This window comes from Hordeum vulgare, chromosome 7H (assembly GCF_904849725.1).
Source record: "Hordeum vulgare subsp. vulgare chromosome 7H, MorexV3_pseudomolecules_assembly, whole genome shotgun sequence".
Lineage (NCBI taxonomy): Eukaryota > Viridiplantae > Streptophyta > Magnoliopsida > Poales > Poaceae > Hordeum > Hordeum vulgare.
The window spans coordinates 49192268-49211754 of NC_058524.1; positions in this window are offsets into that span (position 1 = coordinate 49192268).

The following is a 19487-nucleotide window of genomic DNA, read 5'->3' on the forward strand; positions in this document are numbered from 1 at the left end:
CCGTGCGGCGGTTGTGCGGCTCTGGTTCGGTCGCGCATTACTTGATGGCTATACCGGAAGCGGCTACGGTTAGCTTGGTTTGGAGAGAAGGGATTAGCTTGGTTTGGAGAGAAGGGATTAGCTTGGTTTGGAGAGAAGGGATGCAGTTAAAGTATAGCATGCAAACTACGCATGTGTCACGCTGCCTAAGGAATGCTGCTATATAGTACATATATTCCTTCCGTCTCAAAATTACTGTCTTAACTTTATACTAGCTTTAGTATAAAATTATACTAAGCTCAGTACACTTATTTTAGGACGGGGGGAGTATAATATAGCATGTTGCAACTCGTCTTTTTTTCCTTGTTTACTCACTAGTCACTAGTGAACCTGGAAAGCCAAAGGACTGTGGTTGTTAGATATTTTCAGATGCTTGCAAGTTGAAAGCCTAGGGTAGATTAGTAGCTGACAAAAAAAATTAATTTGGAAAAGTTTTTATCGTTGAGATAATAATCTGGCAACTATAATTTTCTTCACCAGGTAAATACACACATTTTTGCTTAGATCTGACAACTACGCTCGTTTAAATCCAACAACCACATCTATTTGACCTAACAAGCATCTAAAAATATGTGACAACCACATCCACTTAAATCTGGCAATTACACTTGCTTAACCATGACAATCATGTATATAGATGTGGCAACTGAGAACATGTAGTGCAACTTAACAAGTTTAAAAACTTGGTGACTAACATGTTTAGCATGGCTGCTAAGTAATAGTAATGTATGTCAGTATGTGGCAACTAATCACTTCCTAATTTATAAACTAAACATTTTTAACTTAACAAGTACGATAGTTAGCACATACATGTCGAAGAATAGTGGATGCCTACTTTCACTGTACCTAGCGCTGCCATGCATGCTTCTCATTTTGGCCTTTTGTGATGCTTCATATGCATAAGCTTGCATGTGATGTCATCCTCATTTTCAAGAAGAAAGCATATGCATGCGATACATATGCCACTGCATGTGCATAAGGAGGCCTAGAGAGTTGAGTGACAGGTGCGTGAGCCCTAATGCAGATTAGTAGCTGCCGCACGGGAACGCCTAAGTGCGGCGCCGCTGCGTAGTCGGCTTCAATAATGTTTCTGTTTCGAAATCGACTCTAATCTTTCATATCCAATCTCAATATTGGCAACCGAGCATTATACATGGGCATATGTTTGGTCGGGCTGGGCTTCAGACCGGAACAAAAAAAGCCAGGTGCACAAAACCCAGGCCCGAGCCTGGCGTGACAATCAGGCCTGAGCCTGAAAAAGCCCGACACAGCCCAGTTGGCCTGGCCTGACTACAGCAAGAAACTAACTTTTTGCAGCCCAAGCCTAGACTAAACTGACCATTGGGCTTAGTTTCCAGGCCCATGTTCGGCATGATGCGATTAAAAGGCCCGGCCCTACGGAATCCCCTATTTGCCGCTCTTTGCGGCAAATAGTCGGGCAAACGCACATGACTGGGTGGCGAAGGATTCTATTGGTCTGGCCCATTTGGCGCTTCAGTGATCCCGGTTTTTCTAGTTTTGAAAAACATCTAGAAGGTTCCTGAACTGGTTTTTTTAATTTTTTCTTTTTCTTTTCTGTTTCTTTTTATTAAAATTTTCTGTTTTTGTTTCAAAAAATGTTCTTCAAATACGAAAAATATAATTAAATTTCAGAAAATGCTCTGGCTTTAAAAACGTTTAAAATTTCAAAACTTTATCGTTTTCCAAACTTCTATCATAAATTTGAAAAATGTTCGGAATTTCAAAATTATTTTTCAACATTGATTTTTTTTTTTGCGTTTCTAAAAAGTACTCTGGATTTTCCAAAAAATGTTCTGGATTTTCAAAAAATGTTTCAAGTTTTCAAAAAAGGTTATGCGTTTTCAAAAATTGTTCTTAAAATTCGACAATTATTTGAAATTTTTTCTTGATTTAAACATGTTTAAAATATTGTTTGGGTTCCAAATTTGTTTCCCATTTTTCAAAATTGTTCTCATTTATAAAATTTGTTTTCAAGATTCCAAAAATGTTCATGCTTTAATTTTTTTTCTCTGTTTTAAAAAATGTTCAAAATTGTTAACGCTTCCAAATTTGTTTAGGTTACTTCAAAATTATTCTCCGTTTCAAAAATTTGTTCTCAAGATTTAAAAAAATCGGGCTTTAAAAAATTGTTGGCGCTTCCAAATTTTTTCAGGATTTTTCAAAATTATTCTCTGTTTCGAAATTTGTTCTGAAAATTTAAAAAATGTTAGTGCTTTTAATTTGTTTTCATGCTTTTCAATATGTTCGGTTTTTTTAAATGTTCTCTTTTTTCAAAATTTTGTTCTCAAGATTGAAAAAATGTTCATGCTTCAAATATTGTTCACGATTTCAAATTTGTTCTGAATTTTTCAAAATTAGTCTAGGTTCCGATATTTGTTCTCAAAATTCAAAAAACGCCAGTGCTTTAAAAATTTGTTAGCTCTTTCAAACATGTTCGAGGTTTTTCAAAATTTTGTTCTCAAGATTTGAAAAAAGTTCATGCTTTAAAATATTGTTCGCTCTTCCAAATTTGTTCATGATTTTTCAAAAATTCTTGTCCTTTAAAAATTTGTTCACGCTTTCAAATTTGTTCGGGCTTTTTCAAAATTGTTCTTCAAAAAATATTCCTGGTTTACAAAATTGTTTGCGCTTCCAAATTTATTCACATTTTTTCAAAAATTGTTCTTCAAATTCAAAAACTGTTTGTGCTTCATATACCAAAACAAATGGAAAAAGGAAATAAAAAAGAGCGAAAAAAGGAAATAAACAGACAGGAAAAAAATGTTTTTCAAATTCGTAAAATGTTTTTGCTTGAGATAGGAAAAGAAACGGAAAAAATAAAGAAAAACGAACAGAAAAAGGAAAAAAAAGAAAGGAAATAGTCAGAAAAGGGAAAAAGAAATAGAAAAACATTATTATATTTTTTGGAAACAAAAAAAGCTGGGCCGACCCTGTTGGGGCGAGCCGTGTGCGTTGCAGCTCGTCCCAGCTGCAACGAGCGGCAGGTAGGAGCTCGCCGGCCCGGTCTGAGAATTTGGGATCGGGTCAGGTCGGCCCGTCCGGGCCGGGTTGTCCATGCCAGGTATACTGGACAACATATGATCTAATGAATTATTTGCCTTTAAATTTTCAGCGTCAATCTCAATGTGGAAGATTACTAATGCACCATTTGGATACAAAAATATTTTCAAGGTACTATTAGAATACCATGATTTTTAGAAGAAAAAAAAAGTAATTTGGAATACTTTGAGGTGTTTAGGTATATAAAAAACTGTAGCTTTGTAAACAGTGGTATTCTTGTTACTGCGTTTCTTAGGAGTATGGAAAAAGAAAAGAGCTCCGGACCTTCTATGGAAAAAAAGATCCGGACCTCTTTTTCTTAAAAAGGGAGAAAAACCGATTGTGTCATCATTTTGTTGTTTTAAACGCGGTATAAGCACAGACATATACTATTCTTATAACCCTCGTACATACAGACATATACTATTCTTATAACCGCGCGTGTGCACACACGTCTTATCTCTATGAGCTACAACAAGACAGGTGGACGCACGGGTCACGTTGCCGGCGGCTAGAAGCTTGGCTCCTTCATGGCCATACTAACCTTCCTCAGCCTGCCGATCTTGAGGTCGTAAACCCCGACGCACCGCTTTTGGAAGTCATGTTCATCGTAGGTATCACAGTTGCGTTCGTGGGTGTGCCACACCGTGTGATTCAGCTCGTCGTCGGTGAATTATACGTGACCGGCGTTGAGCTTCGGGTGCTCCCTTCTGGACACGCATAACGAGTTTGTTGAGCCCAATGAACAGCGCCGCCTCGACAATGTCCTCCATGTCCTCCCACTACCCTGCGTCGTCGTCGAGGACGTAAACCTTGAAGTTACTTGAAGGAGCATGTCCACCTAAACGAGAGCTCCTCCAATCGCCTCGGCATCATCATCAGCCGCCCCTCCGGCGCCGCCACCAGGTACTTGTGGCGCGATGAGTAATCATCCGTCAAACTCGGGGTTCCAGACTTCGTCGTGATGTCCTCGTTCGCGAGCGCGAGCCTCAGCGCGACAGTCATGCTAATCATCTTGCCGATAGCGTCAGGGTCGTGTTTTCATGCCTGCAGTGTGCCCGAGTATGTGACAGAGTAGAACAAACCGTCATGGTGTATGATGGCGTCCTTGACGGCGTCAGGAGCGGGCGCCAAACGCTACACGGTGTCCTCCGTCATCGTGAAGGCCGGGCGCCAAAGTCCCTCAACAGGATGAGCATCGCGGCGTAGTGGCCCGACTGCGGGGAGGCCGAGAGAATAACCTTACTGTAGAAAAATTGGCGCTCATATATGCGTAAATATATTATCATATCTTTATGAGCATATCTAAGTGACTATGTCGACACATCATCTTGAAATTAATAAAAGTCGCTACATATACCTTTGTAGTTGATGGAAGCGGCTTCTCCGGCTAAAGGCACATCACAGAACAGGCTAAAATAAATCCTAAAAGATGTGGCGACCAGCAGTGTCAAGTTTAGGACTCCATCCCAAAGGATCTAATCTTCTAAGTTACGCTTAGTTTGCACCTTGGTTTCACTTTTAAAATAACAGGGACTATGTGTGATCCCCGCCAATAGTTTCGACTACTTGTTTCCGTACTTTCAATTTTTTCATCTAAAACGTGTTGAATTGTTTTGAAATCGATAATTGGAGCTAAATGACCTAGCTAGGAGAGGTTAAAACTACTATTGCACACACCATAGAAAGTAAGGGCCTTTACAATGTTATCCGTCAAATCACTCCCTATCCATCTATATACGCGTCCCGAATAAGTAAAACCTCCATGCAACACTATACCTTAAATGTATGCTTCTATTAACTTAAAGAAATAGCAGTCCACGAAATCTTGTACTACCTTCTATCACTAATAGGAAACGTGGCTATAGTCCCGGTTGGTAAAGGCCTATAGTCCCGGTTCTCCAACCGGAACTATTAACTTGGGACTAAAGACCCCCCCACTTTAGTCTCGGTTTGTCACAAACTGGGACTAAAGGCCCTTCACGTGGTTGCTGGGGCTCGAGGACCTTTAGTCCCGGTTGATGTTAGCAACTTGGATTAAAATATATATATTTTCAAAAAAATTAATTTTTCTGATTTTTTAAAAATTAATTCATTTTTTAATTTTTCTATGATTTTTAAATCTTTGAATTATTTGACAATTTAATTTCTAATCAATCCTTTCAAATCGTCTAACATCTCGGCCAGTCACTCATTTCACTCGTTTCAAATCATCTAAGTTCTCGGTCGGTCACTCATCCTATCAGTAATCCAGCCCAAACACGCTTAACTTTCCGGTTCTATCTCCACTAGTTTTTAAGTCTTCATTTCTTGTTTTGTTAACAATAGTAAGCTATCAATCCTATTAACCCTTAGTTCTTGATGTCACATGATTTAATTTTTGAATTCCAAACAATTATTATAATAAACAACAATGATTAATAAACAACAAAAATTAATTTAAAACTTTTAAAACTTTAAAAATGGCAAAATTTCAAAAAAGCTAAAAAAATTCTTAAAAAGCATAGATTTTTTTTCCAAAATAAGTAAAAGTTCAAAATAAAATAAGTAATAATAATAATACTGAATTTCAATGAAAATCAAATAAGTAATAATATCATTTTATCATTTTTTTGCCATTTATTCATTTAATATGGCATAATTAATATCTTTAAACCTATAAATCAAAGTTTGAAAATGTGAGGATTCCAAATATGACACCTTTTTTTACAAAAAAATTAGAAAGAACTAACATAGCAGTAAAGTAATATTTACTAATTACAAAAACAAAATTATGGTCAAACAACAGAAACTAAAGTTAATTATATTAAAGTGGAAAAAATAATTACTTTCTAATATAGCAAAACTAATCCTACCAACTAAAGTGTCAGCTTTCAACCTTTTCAGTGTTCATTTGTATTGCTTTTTAATATTTCACGGTCATTTAGCTCAAAAAATCATTAAATGCATAAAAGTAGCAAATGAATTTAGAAATAGTTGAAATTTGAAGATGTGGCTTATAATGGTGCATATTGAACGCACAAAAAGTCTGGAGTTGAAATAAGTTAAAACAATAAAATGTCTTTGTAACAAATGAGTTTCCGTTCGAAACACTCATACTTCGAAGGAGATGGTCCAGTTTGTACATGAAGTGCATCCATTTTTTTTGCAAACCTCTCAACTTTTTTGCAGATGCTATGTGGTCGAAATGATGATAATATGCCAAGTTTCAACATTTTTAGTGTCCATTTGTATTGTTTTTAAATTTCAGGGTCATTTAGCTCAAAAAAAATCATTAAATGCATGAAAGGTAGCAGATGAATTTTGAAAGGGTTGAAATTTGAAGATTTGGCTTAGAATGGTGCATAGTGAATGCACAAAAACTCTAGAGTTGAGAAAAATTAAAATTATGAAATGTCTTTGTAACAGATTAGTTTTCGTCCGAATCCCTCATAATTCGAAGGAGATGGTCCATTTTATACACGAAGTGCATCCAGTTTTTGCTGTAACCCTCTCAACTTTTACCACATGCTATGTGGTCAAAATGATGATATCAAGCCAGGTTTCAACCTTTTCAGTGTTCATTTGTATTGCTTTTTTAATTTCAGGATCATTAGCTAAAAAAACATTAAATGCATGAAAAATAGCAAATGAAGTTAGAAAGGGTTGAATTTGAAGATGTGGCTTAAAATGGTGCATAGTAATGCACAAAAAGTCTGGAGTTGAAATAAGTTATAAAATGAAATGCCTTTGTAACAGTTGAGTTTTCATGTGGACCCTCATACTTCGAAGGAGATGGTTCAGTTTGTACATGAAATGCATCCAGTTTTTACTGTAACCCTATCAACTTTTTATCACATGCTATGTGGTCGAAATGATGATACCATGCCAAGCTTCAACATTTTTAGGATTTATTTATATTGCTTTTTAATTTCAGAGTCATTTAGCTCAAAAAAATCATTAAATGCATGAAAAGTAGCAAATGAAGTTAGAAAGGATTGAAATTTGAAGATGTGGCTTAGAATGGTGTATAGTGAATGCACAAAAATTTTGGAGTTGAAGTAAGTTAAAAAAATGAAATGCCTTTTGTAACAGATGAGTTTTCGTTTGAAAACCCTCATACTCCGAAGGAGATGGTCAAGTTTGTACGCGAAGTGCATCCAGTTTTTGATGTAACCCTCTCAACTTTGTATCACATGCTATATGATAGAAATGATGATATCATGCCAAGTTTCAACCTTTTCAGTGTTCATTTGTAGTGACAACAATTAAAAACAACAAATAAATAACTAAAACAACTATATAAGCATAACACTATTGTTTTAATTAAAATCTTAATTTAAATTATTTTAAAATAACCAAATAAATTTGACTGTGACAACAATCTAACATGTGACTAGGAACAAAAAGAATTAAATTAAAAACTATTTTTAAACTCAACTTATTTACAATCTAGGTTTGAAGCAAATTTGAGCAAATTCAAATCTAAACCATTCAAATTTGAAAACTAAGGCAAAAAAAAAACTAGATAAAATTTTGAATCTAATGCAAAAAGAATCACTCAAAAACATCAAATATCCTAAAAGATATAAGAATTTGAAAACGGAAACTAAAAACAGACAACAAATAAAAAAACAGAAAAGAAACTTTCAAAACACTTTATTCCGGGTTGGTATCTACAACCGGAAATAAAAGTTAGACCCCCTTTAGTCCCGGTTGGTGATACAAACCGGGACTATGATTTAAATTAAGATTAAAGCCTAGCCGTTGGTAACACCAACCGGGACTAGAGATCATACGGGCCCCAGCCTGACGTCAGCCTGCAACCATCACTTTAATCCCGGTTGGTAATACCAACCGGGACTAGAGGTCACAAATAAACTGAGATTAAAGTCTAGCAGTTGGAACCGAGACTAAAGATCACATTAGTTCCGATCCAAAACCCTACAGGGACTAATACTCCGAATGAAAGATTCCTTTTCTACTAGTGTATCCATCTTTCTTGTCATTCAAATGGATATATATCTACATACATTCGCTGAGCGACAAGTAATATGAATGGGAGAGGGTAGCTTTGATCTGTGATTTGTACTACTCCCTCCGTTTCTAAATATAAGTCTTTTAAACGATTTTATTAAGAGTCTACATACAAAACAAAATGATTGAATCTACACTTTAAAATATATCTATATACATCTGTATGTAGTATACCAGTGAAACCTTTAAAAAAACTTATATTTAGAAACAGAGGGAGTAGTAACCTTCCCTCAAAGTGCACAATTACATAACCATAGTACACGTACCTTCTTCTGCCGAACAACATGACCATAGAAAAATCACCTTTGCCAAACAACTGCACGGGGAAAACTGAAGAATAGAAAACGCATAATCCCGCCAAACAAATGGCACGCTAGCCGCATCCTTCGGCCAAAAGCTATAAGTTTCTTTTTCTTGAATGAAATCCAAAAGCTATAAGTGAATCCATTGAAAAAAGTGATTAGTGACTTCCGCCAAATTGCAACCATGCTAGCACCATCCTCCCGCCAAACGCATCCGTCGGACGTCATTGCTAATTACCTTTCACCATAGGCGGACACAGGGAATTCGGGGGCCCGGGACAAAATTATAACCTAGGGTCCCTTGATGTAGACGTATACGAAAAAGATTTTTTTGAATTATTAACTGAAGGAAATACAATAATTTTTATTTTATATGAACATCTTTTTTGCATAATTTGAATAACAAAGCTGCTGGACATATCAGTTTATTCGGTCTTTCAAGTTTCAACCCATGATTACTCACGTTGTTATGATCCATATTGATGTCAACATCGTATTATGTAAAATCTTTGTCTTATAAATTTGTAGTTGTTTATCACTTCATAGTAACTACCGATGAGCCACCAAATACATAAATTATAACTCCAATAACATGTATCATAAAAAATATCTATTGTATATATTATCAACTTCTATTCTTAAACAATAGCTAATGAATAGATGTCAATGTCCCAGGTGCAACGACAGGAAATTTTGGCGATCACTTGTAATTTTTTATAAATGATTGTAGTAAAATCTCATACGACATACATAAAGATCAGAGGCATACCGTATCTTCTCTAGAACCGTAATGGCGCCTTTGCCCACTCAGCGAGTCGGCGAGGTCGCGTGGGAGGAAGCGACATGGATATCTCCGGCGGTCCGGCCGGCCCTCGTCCAGCTCAAGGCGCTGCCATGCACACGACAGATGCATATCATGCGGCGATATATTCTCTTACTCTCAACTTATGTTCCCCGCGTGTATTATTGCCTTCTTTGGATTGATCTGTTTCGATTTGAAGGACCCCTTGGCCTGGTTGTACGGTATTTAGTTACTTCAAAAATTGGGCGCACATCTATCAAACAAAAGACAATTTGACGCACAATTTCCAGCTGGTTTGTTAAGGAAGAAAATCAGGAGCAATTGTTTTCGTAATTACTCCTAGTTAATCGCATGCAGTGATTGATCTATTCCTAGATCGTAGAGGCAATGAAAATAACATCCAGACTCAGTTTTCACGTGGGAGTAAATACTCAGCATTCAGGGCAGGGGTCTAGGATCTCTTGGCCGGGGGCCGGGGGCGGCCGCCCCTCTCGCCCCCCCCCCCTCAGGGTCGGGCCTGGGCGGACAACAGCACAACGGCCTTCAGTCAGGCAGACGAGAAGGGTATGTGGTTGCTTTTGATTGGTCAGTTGGATATTTAGACTCACAATTTTTTTTTTAATATTTGCCTTCAGTTTACCGGAATTCGGACATGCGTTTAAGGCATCGTGGATGTTTGAGGCATCACGTTGGATGACAAAAACTGCTCAGACGCGATGAGACATTTGCAGGTGTTTTATAACACGGCGTTGAAAAGGCACAACGATGGACTGTAATGACTGCAAAAATTACAAAGGGGTGCTCACAAATCCTGATGCTTATACCCATGAGAGTAAGACTACTCACAATGGGAAGTAACATAAAGTAGTAATATACATATGTTATTTGTCTAAGTTACTAACTTCATAATGGATAGTAACATTAAGCCTACCATTGATTAGGCTATAGACTCATCTTGTCTTGGTATCCGCTATGTTACTTATAAAGGTAATACAATGTTACGTTACTCAATTTCTTTCTCTTCTCATTTATTAGTTATCACATCATATTTTTGCTCAGGTGGCACTTATGTTATCATTTATATTACTTTCGTTGTGCGTCTAAGGACGTACGCGCTCCTTTCCACAACCCTTTCACGTCGGACAGGGATGCAGCGATTGGCATCACGCCGTGACTGGCGGACATCCACCATGGGATGAAGGATGTGCAGCCCAGATAAAAAATATGTAGCAAAAACACCATGGCTGGCACCGTAGGCAAACACTATAGGCAGGATACTGTAGACGGAGATACTGTAGCTTGGTTTCTGTTCATGCGGGGCCGTCCATTGATCCTTGATCTGACGGTCTAGAAAAGAGACCAGTCACCATACTGTTCATCAATGACTCATCCACGACAGGTCACTGGATCGCAGTCCTTTCACGTCTGCAGTGAGGCGACCGATCGAATAACACACAGTGCCATGATTGACGAACACAGAGCAGACACCTTGTTGTCCCTTGCACATTGGAACCGTGTGCTTATTAGGTGCCGGGTGCACATACGTACCTGCTCCGTCGGGTCGTCGCCATCGGTGTATCTCGGTTCTCGGAAACCATCGGCATCGGTGTAGTATCTCTTCTCGGAAGCCGTCGCCATCGGGGTTCACGTGAAATCCCTTTCCACCGTTTCCACCGTTGCATCACCGCTTACTTACGAGCATGCATGCATGAGAGCCCAGGGGGGCGGAAGGTCCCTCCTTCCTGTGATCGGCAAGCCATGGATCCCATCGTCAAGCATGCATGTGGTCACGAATCCCGAGCCGTGTCCACCTCTCACGTACGTAGGTCGTCGACCCGGGCTGTTTCGATCGGCGTGGCTATGGATCCACCGTTGTGGCAACTACTTGCAGGGACGTAGTCGGCCACAGGGACGAATCCGTTGTATCCTTGGCATTTGATTTCGATCACCAGCTCGTTTGAATTGTCGCGTGAAGAGCAGTGCAGCTAGCTAGGGGCCGGTGAACCAACGCACGCCACGCCACGCCACGGTATCTTGTCATCGGGTCCAGCTCGGGTCACTCGCGGTGATTTCTTTTTAATTTCCTACGCGCGCGCGGGACACGCGGTTGTTGCGTCGACGACGACGGTCCTCGGTGCAGCTCAGATAGCTTCGTCATCGCTACTGCTGCCTCCCTTCTTAAATATAAGTCTTTTTTACAGATTCCACTAAGATAATACATATAAAGCAAAATGAATTAATCTGTACTCTAATATATATCGTATATAGTTTTCTAGTAAAAAAATTTAAAAGACTTATATTTAGGAACGGAGGGATAGCATGTAGTAGCGCAGCAGCTGCTTTCATATTTTAATTTCATGGTACGCTTCGTTCCGTGAGATCTTACATTGAGATCTGTGCTATTTTGTTTTGTTTTTACTTTTACTCTATAGTGTGTTAAGCCAACTCCACCGCACGATCTCAAACGGACGTCCGGATTCGTCAGATTTTGTCCGTTTGGGACGGTAATGGGTTCGCCTATGTCTGCACCTCAAGTCATGTCCGTGTTGGACTTGATTAAAAAAAGGAAAACTTAACTAAAAATAAATAAATGCAGCTAAAAAACTTATAACATAAAAACATTGACATTAAAAACGACCCAGTTTTCACGGCCACAAAACGGCCCAGTTTGACATAATTAGCATAAAGAAGAAGAAGAAGCCCGTCGTTGCCGTGGCCGTCGCCGTCTTCACTGGCCGCCGGTGTCGTCGTCGTCGACGTAGGCCGGCGGTCCCTCGTGCGCGGGGGCGGGCTAGAAGCTGGCAGGTGCATGCAGCACCTCCTCCCGTGGCGAGGCCTCCCGCTCCGGTGACCGCGGCGGCGTGGGGCAGCAGTTCACGGCCCCATTGCCCGTGCCATCTCCGGCGCGATGCACGACCAGCCCCATGACGCGCCCACCAGTTCCGGAGAAAACGCGACCACCTCCTCCTCCTCCATCTGCTCGGGGTTGGCGACGTCGCCGGCCGTAGAGAGGGCCATGGCGCGGTCCAGGCCCGGCCATTGACGCTCATCATGCGTCGTCATGGAGTCCACCATGACGCGCTGCATGAGCCGGGCCTCCTCCTCCTCCGTCATGCGAGGAGGTGTAGGTGGTGACGGAGACGGGGAAGGCGACGGCGTAGGCGTGAGGCCGCGCACCCGTGTACGCCCGGGCACCTCCCGTGCACGTCGCGGCCCCGAGATCGTGCCGCAAAGTAGGAGGCATGCTGCATGTCGTGCTCGTCCCTGAGCCAGGTGTCCGAGAGGGTGGAGTCGGCGGCGTACCTTTCGTCGTAGTAGAGGTCGTTGGGGAGGAGGCGGCGGCGGCTCTCGATCTCCTCGCTGCGCGCACGGCCGCTCGTCGGCACCGGATAGGGATGCGGTCGGCGAAGAGGTGCCACGCGTTGGGGAGGTGGACGTCGCTCCAGGGGACCGGCGTCCTCGTCTCCCAGTAGCGCCGGCATACCTCAACGCCGAGGTACTGCCGGTCGCGATGGCCGGCGGGCCTAGGGGCGATGGTGAAGGGAGCCGTGGCGGAGGCACGGTGCGGTGGCGATGCGACCTCCTCCTTCACGGAGCCGCGGTGGCGTCCCGACGAGGAGCCAGCCTCGCGGTCGTGGTTGTCCTTGCGGTCGGAGTTCCACAGGCCCATGGTTGCTGCGAGGTGGGCGGCCCGCGAGTTCGAGAAGGATGCTAGGGTTCGCGGCTATCCGATTCCGAGGAGGCCGCGGGGTGGCGATGGGAACTGTGGATGACGACCGGTCGACGGCTTCCCCATTTAAGAAGGATCGTGACCGTTTCCTGGATGGATGACAGGCGGGCCCGGCCGCTCGTGCGCAAGGATGTGGGCGGGTGGGAGGTAGGTGGCCGCCTGCCACGCGTCCCCGACGCGGACGAGCGCGCGTCCGTTTGATGTCCACCGCGACCCAAATCCCGCGCAAGTTTACGCTCGAAATGAGTCGTGCCGGACACAAAACGGACAGGATGGGTCCGGGCCGTCTCGCGCTGGACCGACCTGTTTGTCCCTTTTACCCCAAACGGACGGGGCCGGGCAGAATGGGGTCGTGCGGTGGAGTTGGCCTTAGAGAAACTTCAATGGAGCGATCCATTTCGTCCGCCGCCGTCCGTTTGGGTCGGCGCGTACACAAAAGGCGGCCCAACGCGCCGACCCATTTCGAAAACATGTCTGCTCCACGTACTCGCCGATCTATTTCTGGCCCAAATTTAGGACTGAAATGCGTCGGCGCGGACGCCAAGCGTTTCCCTCGGTGTCCGCCACAACCACCGCGGTCAACACAATTTATGACGGTCGTCCTCCTCGGGCCCACGCGCCAGCGACCGTGGTCGGCCTTTTGTTAATCCGAGTGTGCGGTGGGGTTCGACCATCTGCTTTCAAAAACCTGCCCCATCCCCATCTCGCCACCCCTCGGTTTTCTCGTCGACGACCCAACAACCATGGACAACAGCGACAACCTCGTCGTCTATGCCCGCGTGATGCTTCCAGAGGAGGTCGCCTACCTGCAGGCTAAGAGGACGATGCACCAGGCGCACGAACGTGCCCGTGCTACGTCCGGCTTCTTCCAGAACACCCTCGTCGTCCACCCCGCGCGCTTCTTCCAGAGGAGTCTGCGTACCTTCATGCTAAGATGGCGTTGCGCCTGGCGAACGAGCGCGCCCGTGCTGCGCCACCGTCGACACCAGCACTACCCACCCCCGCTTTGGCACAGCCCGACCTCGTCCCCGCGCCGGCACAACCCGCCCTCGCTCCGGCACAGCCCGACCTCGCCGTCGCCGCCGCCGCCGCCGAGGACGTCTAGGGTTTTTTCTTTTTTTATTTATAATGTAACGCGTGGACTCTCGTCGGCCTTCGTGGCCGGCTTTTAATTTTTAATTATGCATGTTTGGTGCATGCCGGTAAAAATGGATCGAGCCAGCATTGTACGCATGCGTCGACCCGAACATCGAAACGGACGTCCGACTGGCCGATCCAAACGGATAAAAAACGAACAAGAATCGCCATTTATTTGGGTTGATCAGTTGGAGTTTATGTCACTTGAGGAAGACTTGATTAAATCCGAGTCGATCGAGACCTGGCCACACCTTTTAATATTCAGTGTTTCTTTTGTCGATAGGGAGTGCAATGTTTCTACTGCTGATCCCTATCGATCACAGAAAAGACGAAGAAAAAACAGACAATCGGAAACAGATAGGCGATTGTGCTCACTTGTCGGGACAAAGACATGTAGGTACAGTACAAGCGCGTGTAGATTGTGGTCACTGTTGTCTCTGGTCGCTGTGGTCGTCCACGCCAACGCCAGGCTACGCTATTGCCCACGCATGGGACGCGATCCAAACTAGCCCCGGCCAATTCGTCACGGCTCACGACATCACACACCAACATAGTACAGTCCACACGACTGGTATATAGTACCACTATTTCATCACAGCTAAAATGTTTAAGCCACTGTTGTGTGTAAACCTTGTTCGATTGCACCACTGCATCGCCGCTTAAAGCATTTAGAGCATAGTTTTGAATAGCGCGCTATAGTTTTTTTTAGTACTGTGCCGCTAAATAATATTATATATAAATAGATCGTTATAGCTGATTTAGAGATACGTCGTTATTTGTCATAACCCGTTCTTTAAACTATTGATTTAGAGCCGGGCATCTCATCGACCCACCCATTGTACGTGAGCTCTTCATAGGCTCATACGGTCATAAATACCCGGCTGACCGACATCCTCACATATACGGAGTATAGCCTAAATTTATGACGGATGTAGAGGTCTGGCCGTCTCCGCCTTGTCAGATCTGGCTCATTCCGGCCCTACATGTATTTGTCCGCTTCACTGCCGTTCGCTCCCGGCCCATGCTCCCTTCTGATGAACTCCAACTCTCTCTCACATGTCAAACAACGGATTTCATTCCCATCACTATGAATCCGTTGACTAGGATGTCTTCCCATGCAAAGGAGGCTATGGTCGTCCCGTTGCCCGACTAATATCGGGATTTGCCCCACATGAATCTATTGTGTTTACGCGACATGCCCTCGAATCTGCCAGGACTGTAGCATCACGGTCCATTACCCTTGCCATCTATGGTTCATCGACGTATGAGTTCTACAGGGATCAGCGTGCCCACAATGAGAAGTAGAAGATGAGGATGGTCGAGGCCCACCTCGCTGCAGACATGATGAAGAGATAGGAGGCGAATGCGGATGCTACGGCGGCGCGCTGCGGCCATAGATGTGCATACGTGCCCATGGTCGATACTCATCGAAAGGCATCCTTCCTGTGGTGATGATGACAAAGGCAGCGAGTGGTGACGGATGGTAATGAGTAAATAAATAGCATAAAATTACTACTTTACACGTTAGGGTTTCAAAAAACTACAAGTTTTAATTATTTTTCTCAGATAACTATCAAATGGGTGGTCGGTTGTATAAAAAAAGTGCTCCCCGTTAGAGCATGGTTAATAGTATAGCCACCTGCTGGCTATAAGCAGTCTTATAGCCCATCTTATAGCTAGCTTGTACAATAGTTAGCTATAAAAGAGTACTACTTTTATCATATATGGCCCACCTTTCATTCTCACAAAGCACCTAGGAGCATGTGCTAGAGTCGGCTCTTCACGAAGAGCCCGCTTCCCTTCTCTCTCCTCTTCTCTCTCATCCAACTCAGCAAAAATATAGTATTTTAATCCTTAGAGCCTGCTGACGGTACCTTATTGTACTTGCTCTTAGCGATCTATAAACCGTTTTCTGACAGGATGGACCCACTCCTAAACATTCTGTGTGTTTGACTATTTTGTTTGACCATTAACTTACATGTAGGACCCACATGTAAGTTCCCTCTTGTTCCTTTTATCTTTTTCTCCCCTTTCTCCTCCTGGACCCGAGCTCCACCACCGCACCACCACTACTCGCCGCACGCCAAGCCAGGGCCGACCGCGGGAAGGAGAAACCGTCGGGCAGGGATCGGCCTCCGCGAACCACGCGCCACGGCCAGGGGGATCTCGGGCAGCCGGGCCCAGGGGCAGGGACTCGGGCTGCCGCGCCCAGGAGTAGCTCGCCGGGAGGAGAAAGCGGTGGCCGACGCAGACGCTATAAGGGAGCTTCGCGGTGGCGCGCGAGCGACGGGTGACGGGTGGGAGCCCTGCGCCGGCGCTAGAAGGGAGCTTCGCGGCGGCGCTAGAAGGGAGCTTCGCGGCTCCATGGACAACGACCCTCGCGAAGGAAGGGAGCTCCACTGCGGATCCATGGCAGCGGGCTGGCACGCTCTTCACGGCGGCACGCGCGCTCCTGTCGCTCTTCAGCACGGGAGGGACCTGATTGCTTTTTTAAGTTTGTGTACCTAATTGATTTTTTTTTTTAATTTTACATGGACAATGACATGTGGGTCCCATATATTAGTTAACAGTCAAATAAACGGTCAAACAATCAGTTTTCTTACATGCGGGCCCCAACCGTCGTAATCATGATTAATCATAAAGCACTCGACGATTTGGGTTTTCTGAGATTGCCGAGCATCCATTTGATAGTTATTTGAGAAAAATAAAAAAAAATCGGTAGTTTTTTGAAACCTTAGAGCAACTCCAACCGTCTGACCCTAACGGACAGCGATTTTGTTCGCTTTTCGTCCGTTTAGGTCGTCCTTCGGCTCTGTGTCCGTCCTGTTTATGATTTGGGTCGGCAACGCGCCCAACACGCCGACCATATTTGTCCGCGTGGCCGGCTAACCGTCAGTTTTCAACAAATACAAACGTTTTGCATATTTTCAAAAGCAAATGATATAGCATAGTTTCACAACCGAAAATAAAATATAGCAAAGTTTTACAAGATACACCTATTGATTGCCAACATGATCCCACATGTATTCAACTAAATCATCTTGCAACTGCATATGAGTTTTAAAATCACGCATTTCATGATGAAATTAGATGAACTGTGCAAACGATGCTCTCCGCCATTACGAGGCACCACATTGTCATCCTGATACTCAAACCCTTAATCATGGAGATGTTCCGAGCGCTCATGCCCTACGATCATATTGTGCATGATCACACAAACAATCATCACTTCCCATAGCTTCTTGGTGCTCCAAGTTCTAGCAGGATACAAAACTATGCCCCATCGAGATTGCAGAACACCAAAGGCACACAAGACATCCTTCCTAGCACTCTCTTGCTCTTGGGAAAATATTTCCTCTTCTCTCCGACATGTCAGAGATTGTCTTCACAATAATGGTCCACTGTGGATAGATTCCGTCAGCTAGATAGTATCATTTGTTGTAGTTGTGACCGTTGATATTAAAATTGACCGGCGGACTGTTGCCTTCGACAAGCCTTGCAAACACCGGCGAACGTTGAAGCACGTTGATATCATTGTGTGATCCGGCCATGTCAAAGAAAGAGTGCCGGATCTAGAGATCTTAAGAGGTCACGACCTCAAATATGACAGTGCAAGCCTTGACATGACCCTTGTACTGGCCTTGCCAAGCAGAAGGGCGGTTCTTCCATTCTCAGTGCATGCAATCTATGTTGCCAAGCATCCCTGAGAAGCCCCGACTGGCATTGGTCGCCAACAAGCGGGTTGTGTGCGCAACAGTCGGCTCTCTCAAGTACTCAGGGCCAAACAGTGCAATCACAGCCTTGCAGAATCTGTACAACGACTCTAGACACGTAGACTCACTCATACGGACGTACTCATCGATAAGATCACCAGGTACTCCGTAAGCAAGCATCCGGATGGCTGCAGTGCATTTTCTGGTAAGATGAGAAGCCAATATTTCTAATGGCATCCTTTTTGCATTCGAAGTGGTCATCGTATCCGACCACCCCCTTTCGAATCCGGTTGAAAACATGTCTAGCCATACGGAAACGACGCCGTAATTTCTGATGTTTGAACAGCGGGTTGCTTGTGTCAAAGTAATCCTTCCATAGAAGGAAGTGACCGCTCTCCCGGTTGCGATTCAACGCCGAAACATGCCCCGAAATCGAGCCTCGGAACAACGACCGCTGCCTATTAAGGTGGTCATGGACCAACACGGCAAGCAACATCTCCTCATCGTCGGATGAGGAATCGTCGGAGTGGCACACAACATTATAAAAAAAGAACTCGTCGGTGCAGTCCATTTGTACCTTAAGGCAAATTGTCGAACAACTTACGGCCGTGGACGACGAAGCTGATCAGCGACGGCGGATTGGGGTCGGGGAGGCTACGGTGGCCCAGGCGACGATTCGACCGACGGCGTGGGTATGCGCTTGGGAGGTTAGGGGGAGGCACCGGAATTGGGCGGCGTCGACGACAGGGCTAGGAGCGAGGCAAGGGCTAGCTGTCGACGATGTCGGTAGGCATGGAGAACGACCAATGTGCCACCGACTGGCGGGCCAGGGATGAAGAAAGCGCACGTCGTCCGCGTCCGCTTTGTGTCCGCGTCGACCCAAATCAGGCTTAAAATTGGGCCGGTAATGAGTCGGTAGGCGGATGTCCGTTGAGCAACTTTTTATCCGCGGTCCAAAAGAACGACGTGAGACGAAATGAGTCGTTCCGTTGAAGTTGGTCTTGAACCTGTAAAGTAGTAGTTTCATGCTATTTACTCGATGGCAAGCTGTGTCCGCCTCTCACATCGTTGCAAGCAGGTCGTCAGGCAGCGCGTGAGATAAGATGCCGATCGAGAAGGAAGCAAAATGCAAATCGGCGCTGAGCTCCCACTGCATGTCCTCTTCCCCGCCAAGTCAAGCTGAAGTGTCCAACGGTTCAGTCGCGCTGTAGCTTTCCGGATCCAAGCGTAGCAAAATCGACCATTTTAACCGCGAAGCCAAGTTGAAGTGTTGAACGCTTCAATGCTGTAGCTTACCACATCCAAGCGTAGCAAAACCGACCATTTTAACCTGGAGCGAGCATTTGTTCAGCTGTATATCATCAATACTACTGCAGCGGCAGCGCCTCTCTCTCTCTCTCTCTCTCTCTTTCTATGGATTCGAATAAACTCAGTCTTTTTCGAGAAGAAAAATACGAGCCATTTCAGGAGGAGAAATGAAACCATGCATGCATGCCTCGTGCTTGCGTGTGCGCCAATTTATGGGGAAGCCGTCATACTGCGACTATGGCGTGGTTGACGTACGAATCAAGCAAGCACACGAGAGCCAGGAGGCATCGCTAATCGATGACATCGATGATTAGGGTATACTTACCTACTACTATAACTAGCAAACGAGTGGTAGTGAACGAGGGCTAGCTGAATCGGCC